Consider the following 9,549-nt stretch of genomic DNA (forward strand, 5'->3'; position numbering starts at 1 on the left):
TGCTCGCTTCAGTGCCTGGCTGCCGGCCGCCATCTTGGTTGTCAGTTAATTTGCATATACTCACTGATTAGCCAATGAAAAGGGTAGCGGTCGTACGCTAATTACCATGTTTCTCTTTTATTAGTGTAGATGTGTTGACCATCTTCCTAAATGCTTAGAGCACAGTACTCTCTATGGTCCATGGGATTAGTAAACAGTATATCCCGATACTGCAGGACTGTAATCTGCCCCTGCCCTCTCTCTGGTTGGCCAGGACCCCTCACTGCCCCTCAGAGGAGGTCAGGCACATCTTGCCTTTGCTCCTGCCGCACCCCTGCCTGCCACTCCCACCACCCTCTCTGTGTGCAGCTCTTACGTCTAGGTTCTTTCCAGGGTATTTATCCCAGAGATTAGCTTGGCATCTGTGATGACCTATCTTTTGTCTTATTGCTTCTCTCCCTTTTCATGTTATGTGCTTTTCTTAACAAAGGAAATTTGCAACTTTAGTTTAAATTTCCTTTAGCACAATTTTCTTAAAGTCCTTCTCAGAAGGCTTCTTGGAACAGGAATCTAAAAACTTCCTTTTTCCTTTTGTTTGTGGGCAGAGCTTCCTGATTGCCTGTAAGGTTGAGCTGGACGGTCCCCCAATCATTCTGGGAAGAAAGGACCCTCCAGGAGGCCTCCCCCAATTTTCAGTAGAGGAACCTCACGATGAATCCGATTAGCCGGGCCTGAGTAACTGCACTAGCTCCTCTCCCTATAGTCCTCTTGTTTGCATGTTCAGCCTCTACCACCAGACTCAGCAGTGGTTCCACCACTCGGCTAGAAATCACAAGCAAGGAAAGAGCCTCCTCCCTCCTTCTCCGCTGTCTCCTTGGTTTCCCTGCTCTGTGGTAGACACAGTCTATATTAAGGACACTACATGTGAGAGTGGCTTCAAGAGAGCTGGCTGCCAAACGGGCCAAGAGTTCCTCGTCCGGCAGCCAGACAGCAGGCGGCAATGTTTGAAGTTGTACCAAGTGTCTGGTCAAAGCAGAGATGGTAAGATTAAAACAAAAGTCCTGCCTTAGACACTGGGAGTGGGCAGACACTAGAATTTATTCCATGCTGAGCAGCACATAGAGAGGTTATCAGCTGGTCCTAAGGGAGGAGAAGTGACCGGGGAGGGAGAGGCTCACCAGCCGGAAGCAGTCCAGACAGACTATCACCCAGGTGGGGAGGGTGATGGGAGGTAGCGTGGAAAGTGGTGCCAGAGAAGATTCTGGAAGAGCAGGAAACTGGATCCGCATGGCTGCACAGCAGTCTCTCCATCTGAAACACCGGAGTTGGACCTGAAGTATACCAAGGAAGAGGCCTTGTTCGACAAAGGCTGTAGCAGGCAGTGAAGCGTGGTGGACAAAAACCAAGTTTGAGTCTCAGTGCAACAATTTATTAACTGGTGACTTTAGTCAAGTTACTTAATCTTCCTGCCCTCGGTTTCCTCAGTTTTGGAATGGAGCTGGTAACAGTAGCTACTGCCTAGGCTGTTGCAGGAATGCTCCTCAAGTGCCTAGCGGAGGATCTGGCACAGACAGAGCACTCAATCCATAGACGCTGATCGTGGTAGGAGTCAGAGCAGCTTCCCTAGGGTAGAGCCGACAATGAGCCATTAGTCTGCAGGAGGGGAGGGTTGTGTGACACAGAGCTTAATACCAAGTTGGATTCAATAGCTAAGCTATGATTTTCTTCTTCATGGGTGGCTGGTGTCCTGGAATTCCTCACAGGATGGGAAATATATTTCCATGATCAACAATTGACTGATTGATGAGGGCTGGCCAACTGAGAGGGAGGTCAAGATTAGAGTCTCGAGTGAAGACTCACCTTTGATCCTTGGGAGCATCTAAGTGGAGAAATGAAAACAATCTATTTTTCTGGATGACTTTTACCCCACTGTGATTTTTTGCATATGGATAGCAAGAATGTAGAGATGCAAACTATCTCAGAGGTTAAGGGTATATGCGTTAATGCTCAGGAGCCCAGGTATAGGGGACAGTTAGATTCAGGGCCTCAGGCAGCCGTGGGCAAACTACAGCCCGAGGGCCGGGGCCCGTTTGAAATGAATAAAACTAAAAAAAAAAAAGACCGTACCCTTTTATGTAATGATGTTTACTTTGAATTTATATTAGTTCACACAAACACTCCATCCATGCTTTTGTTCCGGCCCTCCGGTCCAGTTTAAGAACCCATTGTGGCCCTCGAGTCAAAAAGTTTGCCCACCCCTGGCCTCAGGTCTGGTAGACTTAAGTCTTTAGTGCTCATTAGCATCACCTCAAGGGCTTGCCAGAACATGGCTTCCCCTGACTCCCCACAGGTTCTGATTCAGGAGGGCTCTGATGATCTCCAGGAGGTGCTGCTCATCCAGGGACCACACTTTGAGAACCATAGCTGTAAAGTCGGATGAACTCGGTTTTAAATTTCCATCACTAACTACTTTTATAAGCTTGGACAAGTTACACAACCTCTGCGAGCTTCGGTTTTCCCATCTGTAAACAGAATAATAATACCACTTGAACTTGTTTTGAATATCAGTTTAAAAAGAAAACCACATGAAAAGTGCCTAGCACTTAAAAAAGAACTTATTGATGAGTAGATGTTAGGGACTTAGCAGGAGTAGGAGGCTTAGAGATCTGGACAATTTTGAATTAAAAAGGGCGCTTAGAAGCAGAGCAGAGAGGTGAGCTGCCTTCCTTTTGGGCTCCTCCCTGCTTATGCCATTGGCCACTAACGTGGGAAGGGATGGGAGTTGGTGTGGGGTAGAGGCACCAAAGGTAACTTTGGAGAACTGGGTGTAAAGGAGGGGGTTTGGCTATTTTTTTTTTTAAACAAAATAGATATTTCTGGCTGGATTTTTCAGCTTTGTCACTCAAGGCAAAAACCACATCTCAGAAGTACTTCGAGGAGAGGAAATTTCCTCCGAGGTGTGGACCCCTCCCACCCAGAGCTCCCAGAATTGCACTTGGCCTCTCAGGTGAAGACTGTGCTTCCAGGTCTCGAAGCCAGGGCTCAGAGTGTCTCCTCCGTTCAGAGTAATCTTCTCCTCTGGCCTCATCTGTGGAGCTTGTCACCATCCTTTAAGGTTCTTTGTATCTGTGAAGCTAGGGGCCCCTCACAGGCTGATTTCATTTTTAAATCATCTGTGTGTGTGTGTTTTGAGACTGTGAGCACTTCAAAAGCATGACCTATAACTTACCTTTATATATCTTTTGTGTTCTCTAGCAAAGGACTGGTGCAATAAATGTTTGGTAAATTATGGAGGAAGGAAAGAAGGAAGGAAAGAAATAAGGAAGAGAGAAAGGATTTATACTTTAATATTTAAGTATCTAGAAGGCAAGATCAATACCTTGTTCTTTAATCCTATCTTCCACCCTTAGCTCAGCACCCTGAATACGTCTGGCATTCAGTAAGTACTTTATAGGTACACTTTCCTGCTTTCCATGAGGATTTGCACCATCTGAATGGGTTTAAAGAGTATTTAACTTCTAAATTCTTTCTGTTTTCTCCTTTCCCTTTATGCATGAGTTTTTCCCTTTACTCTTTCACTTCTTTATTTTCCAAGAATAAATTAATATATGGGGTGGGGCAACTGTAGAACTCTCTTCCTGGCTTACAGATGGCTGCCTTCTTGCTGTGGCTTTTCCTCCGCAGTTTATGGCCGGGAAGCTCTGGTGTCTCTTTATCTGCTTATAAAGACACGATTTTTATTAGATTAGGGCCCCATTCTTTTTTTTCTCAAATATTTTTATTAGTTTTAGAGAGGAAGGGAGAGGGAGAGAGACCAGGAATTGAACTGTGACATCCTGGTTCATCGGTCGATGCTCAACCACCGAGTCATGCCAGCTGGACAGGACCCCCCACTCTTATGATTTCATTTAACTTTACCTCTATAAAGGCCTTATCTCCAAATACAGTCACACTGGGGGTTGGAGCTTCAATATAAGAATTTTAGGGGCCCACAATTCAGTCTATAACACCTCGTTGCTTCTCTGTATAAGAGGAGGAAGAGCTAATTGAATGGCCGGGAGCCTGAAATACCCATTGCACTGACTTTTAGGGGCTGGGGCATGATGTAAAGATGGAGCTCCTTGCTCCCTGCCTCCTGCTTCCCTGACCCTTTCCCTTGAGGCTCAGAGGGTTGGTACTGTGCTTCTGGGCACATGTGGTGAGCAGGAGAGTGAGTGGAAAGACTGAGGCTGCCCCAGCCAGGCCCTGCTGGGTCTTTTCCTGCTTTTCAGCCTGCTGCTGGGTGGGTAAATCATACCAGTGCTGACTGCAGATCTGTCTTTCTGCAACTCCAAGAAGGAGGAGGAGTGCCCCCTATAACTTTGGTCCAAGCCACATTCTCCAATCAGACTTGTGAGAAATCCCAGTCCTTTGAGCTTTTGAGCTAGTTGACTACATTATTTTAAATATCACCCCAGCCCCCACCGATCCCAGTCTTTCTCATCTCCTTCATTCCGCTCTTTTCTCTTCTCCATGGCACTTTTCTTCTAACATTTCTACAGTTCACCTGTAAGAGTTTTTCTCATACACTTTCAAATGGCTTTCTGAAAAAAAATGGTATTCACTGAAGGATCTGAATGTATATTGAGGAAGATCAGGGCATCTCTAACTTAGGGAAAAATGCTTTCTAGGCACAGTGGGGAGAGAGTGTATTAACTGTTTTCAAATATCTAAAACATGAGTATGGAGCACAGGCATTACAAACCATCTCTGGAACTTTAGCTCATGAAAGGTGTGTAGGACAATGATGATGATGATGATGGTGAACACTTATTGAATCCTTCCATGTGCTGGGCAGAAAGTTAAGTGCTTTCTTTAGATGCATTTTTTTCTTCTGCATCTCCCTGTGATGTAGCTAACACCATGCATCCCATTTTACAACTATGAAAACTGGGGCCCAGTGAGGTTAAGTGACTGGTCCTAAAGCTCAGCTCAGGTCTACCTCCTTCCAGGGCCTATGTGCACGTTGCTGAGTTTAAGAACAGAGTATTCTAACAATTAGAGCCGGCCAGGGATGGACTGGCAATGATTCCGCATGGTCTCTGCTCTGAGCCTGATCCAGGAGAGGCTGGGAGACCATCTGCTAGGCCGGCTGCAGAAGGGAGATCGATTTAGACAACTTCTGAGTCTCTTTCCAACTGTAAGATCTTATGAAAACTCGGCAGGCAGTCCAGTGGGAAAGGAATTAAACTTGTTCTTTGTAGCTCTGTTCAATAGGGTAGCATTCCTCAGGCGTTTCCATCTAGGACTCCCCAAAGTCAAAGTCAAGTGAATGGACACCCCTGGGAAGTCTGGGGCAGAGCTGCCAGAAGCACAATTTTGTGTCAGATCTGAAAAAGAGATTATTTGAACTTTATAGGATACATGAAAATATGCTTGTTTTAGTGAAATGTGTTTTAAGTTAGAAAATCTTATAAAAAGCAAAGACTTTCAATGCACAGCTTAAATTCCACCCCTCACCCGATCAATCTTTCTTTCCCTTTGGCTCATCAGAAGCATGTCATATTTTATTGTATGGGCTCACACATCCCCAGCACAACACCCAGTCTCCCAGGGGGAGCATTTATCTTAGCATGAGAAGTAAAGCAGCAGTGTTAAGACCAATATAAGAAGCTATAGAGCGACAGATCAGATTTAACCCCAATGCAAGAGGGATCTTTCCAAGAGTTACAGTTGTCTAGCAGTGGAAGGGGCCCTGCAAAAAACTAGTAAGTGAGCAGCCACTGAAAGTTTCCACGCAGAGATGGGTCGTGGGCCTGGGGAAGTTAACAGGAACTCTGCTTTGGGAGTGCTGGTGCCAGAGCAAATTCACAGCCACGATGAGAGACATAGGTGAAACCCATGCTCCCCGGACTCAAAGAAGGTTTGTAGAGAAGCCATTATGAGAGTAATAACAATCAACACAGTCCTTAACATGTGCCAGGCCCTAATCCCAAAGCTTTAGGCAGGGGTCCTCAAACTTTTTAAACAGGGGGCCAGTTCACTGTCCCTCAGACCGTTGGAGCGCCGGACTATAGTTTAAAAAAAAACTATGAACAAATTCCTATGCACACAGCAGTGGCAAAAACACCCGGCGGGCCGGATAAATGTTTTCGGCGGGCCGCATGTGGCCCGCGGGCCGTAGTTTGAGGACCGCTGCTTTAGTGTATCATTCAGTTCTTAGAATAACCTGTATTCTCATCAACCCCATTTTCCAGATGAGGAAATAGAGGCACAAGGAAATTAGGTAAGTGGACCCAGCATCTCACAGCTGCTGAGAAGCAGGGCTGGCTTTTGTACCCAGACTGTTGGAGTCAGGGCTGGAACCGGCCCTCTTGGTGCACTCCCTGTCCTTTCTGCCTGTCCCCCACCACCCAATGCCATCTCCTTGGTTCCCAGCTCTGACCTAGAAGGATCTTGTCCAGGGGAAGGGGGACTGGTGGTGAGAGATCAGGGCACCTGGACTCTGGTCCACACTCTGCCCCTAACCAGGTGACTTCACTTACCTTTTCTACTTTTTTCACATGCTAATTCATTATTTCTGAATCTGCTCTGGAGGCCATGGGTGTTTTTTTATATGCCTTTTACTAAAACTTGGGGAAATTGTGCCACATCATGTAGGAGTTCCATTATGCAAAACAAAATAAAGCAAAGTAAACAACAAAAAGAAAAAACTTACTGGGAAGTGCCTCTCTTCCTTAGGTTTACTTTTCCAGCAGGTAGAAGCTTGTGTTCCCGGAGCTGTAGACACTGTTGGGAGTGTCTTTCATTAGATCAGGGAATTTCTATTAAGGGTGTTCTTCATGGCTCCCAGCACCAGCGTTATAACAAGGTTTTACTGGACTCTTACTCACTGTGTATTTACAAATGCACAAAAATATGGATAGATTGTGTCCAGATGGCTGTCTGGTGTCCAGTTTAAATGGCCACATGATGTATTGATGTGGGACAGTGGCTTCATCTGTGAGCCATTTCTGGGTCCTCTCCCGCTACAGACGAGGAATCTTCAGGGTCTCCTGGGAAATCTCTGCTCTAAGGTCCTTCCCTCCAAGACTAATGGGTACAGGAGGGGCCCCTGATATGGAGCCACATGGATTACTGAGAGCTTCATCTTCTCATTAGCTCAGGAGGGTGAGGCAGGTGCCACATTGATGGTGGATACACAAATATTTGTTTTTACTATTATCTGTACTTCTCTTTTTACATTGAAATTCTTTATAATGTAAAACAAACAAACACAAAAAATACCCCCCCCCTCCTCAATCATCAACAATAATAAAGGAATTCTCTCCCACTTGGAAGATTTCAAATATAGATCTACTGGAATATGTGGGGTATGATTATGACTTCTTAAGGTCTTTTTCCCCCCCTGGCTCCTTAATGCTGTGAAAACAAAAAGTTTACTCAATGCACGTGTTGAGTGAAAGGATGTGTTCACTAGTAAATGCTCTGCTCTCCACCATCTCCCTTCCCATCACCGGTGAGTTCTCAGGGGGTGATGGTGAGAAGAAGATGGGTGGTTTTCTGATGACGGTTTATGGACGTAGAGTGTACCTGTATCTTTTATTTAGAGCAATGTGGACATGTTTGCACAAACTATTTTGGAGAGAAGTTAGAACTATGAGCCAATGCCTAGGTTGAGACACCAATGGAAAATACAGTTTATCATCATGGGTTTTATTTTGTCCCTAATAAGCATTGAGAAGAAGCCACAACTGTCTATTTCATGATGTTCACAATGGCTGATGTTGGCCTTTGCCTTGAATTTCTGTAGGATGTGTATGTTGGCTACTGAGATGATGGGAGGGTTTGGTGATAATCTAGGATGGAGCAGGAGGTGCAGGAACAGGAGTACCTTAGAGAAAGTCGTTTATAATTGATTAAGACATGAGCCCGAGTACTTGTCTTTTTAAAAGGGGTCATAAAACAAGCTAAACTACGTCTGTGGGCATAGACTAGGAGGGGGATCTAGAAGGGAGAGCAGAGGTATCCATTTCTCTTTTGGCCACTCGGAGTTTCTGAAGGTGTATACAAATGTGGTATACTAATAGACCAATGCAAGAATGTTCTAGAGAAACTGGTTTCATTTCAGTATAAGGATTTCCCCCCCCCCAAGAAATTGAATGCATGTCAGGACACAGGTCTGCCTCATACAGTGGACTCTGAGAAGATTTAGGCAGATCAAGTTGGGAGGCTCCTGCTGGTGCTGTTCTGGTTGGTTTCAGGTTGACCCTGGAAGGAAGGTTGTATGAGGAGGTCTGGCTCCAAGGATGGGCTGATTCTCTGAAAGGTAGGGCCTCTCTTTCTTCCTGGTTTTCACAGAGCTATCTCATCTCCCTACCATCCCACTGGCACCAGGGTGGGAGGGTGGAGAACAGGAGTACCACAATCTCCCTCGAGTGATAGTGTAGGGACATTGTACATGTACAGATGAGCCAACCACAAATGTCCTTGAATTTTAGAAGGCAACAGATTCAGTGAAATGTTATTGGATAGTCATCTCTGGATACCAGTGGGCAAATTGCCTATAGTCCTCCTGCAAACAACTTGAGATAGCTAAGAGGTAAAGGACAAGTCGCAGTGAAGACAATGCTCATACAACACCCAAGCTGACCCTTTAGGGTTGGCTCTGTTTCTTTCTGATAGGCACAAGAGTTTAGAGCTGGGCAAATGCATTTGACTGCTCATCTGTCACTTTCGATCTGGCTGTTGGAAGGACTGAGATACCAGCCAACTATTCATGACTTATCTCATCAGGGGCTCAGCAGCTGGCTGCTAACAGTCAAGCACACAGTCCTGGCCCGAGTCCACAGTGGAAGGTTGGAGTATTTCGCTTGAGGATTGCTCAGGATGGAGCCCTTTGGAAAGACACCTGCCAGATGTCCAGGCTCATTCAGATGCAGGGACAGCAGCTGTTTTGTTATTCTGAAATGAGGCAACGTTCCCAACCCATGGAGCTCAGTGGTCAGGGCACAGTCATTCAGACACTGAGCCAGGGCAGAGTCCCAGGAAGGATGGCAGCTACTGCGGTGCCAGGGGAGCTCCAGTGCAGCTCAGTACTTCAGCGTTTCTAGCAAAATTTCTTCATTCAATGAAACTACCCACACTTCTAGCATGCACTACATAGATCTGTGCCCAAGAGGAAATGAAAAGCAGGAGCTGGAAAGATGCCTGGCACTCATTTTCCTCTGTGGCCCTTTGCCTTCTGCATCACTGCTCCCTGTCAAGGCCAGAACCTTCATGCACCAGAGGAGCAGTTTGAAACATTCAGAGGTCAATGTGGTTGATGGAGCCTCAGAAGCACACACTATCCTGAACAGAAACATAAAGAGATCATAAAAGCTAGCTTTATTTTCAAGGCACTTTTAGACAAGGTCTTACCTGCACCTTTCTACTCAACAATATCCCTATTTACAAACAAAGAAATTGACTTGATGGTTGAGGGGGTTCACTAGATGGTCACAGGTCTAGGAAGGGTGAAGCCAGAAGGCTTATCCCAAGGCTTATGCTGTTTGGACACAGTTACCGTTCATTCTGATTTTTGAGTTATAA

Source organism: Myotis brandtii, unplaced genomic scaffold (genome assembly GCF_000412655.1).
Source record: "Myotis brandtii unplaced genomic scaffold, ASM41265v1 scaffold237, whole genome shotgun sequence".
NCBI lineage: Eukaryota > Metazoa > Chordata > Mammalia > Chiroptera > Vespertilionidae > Myotis > Myotis brandtii.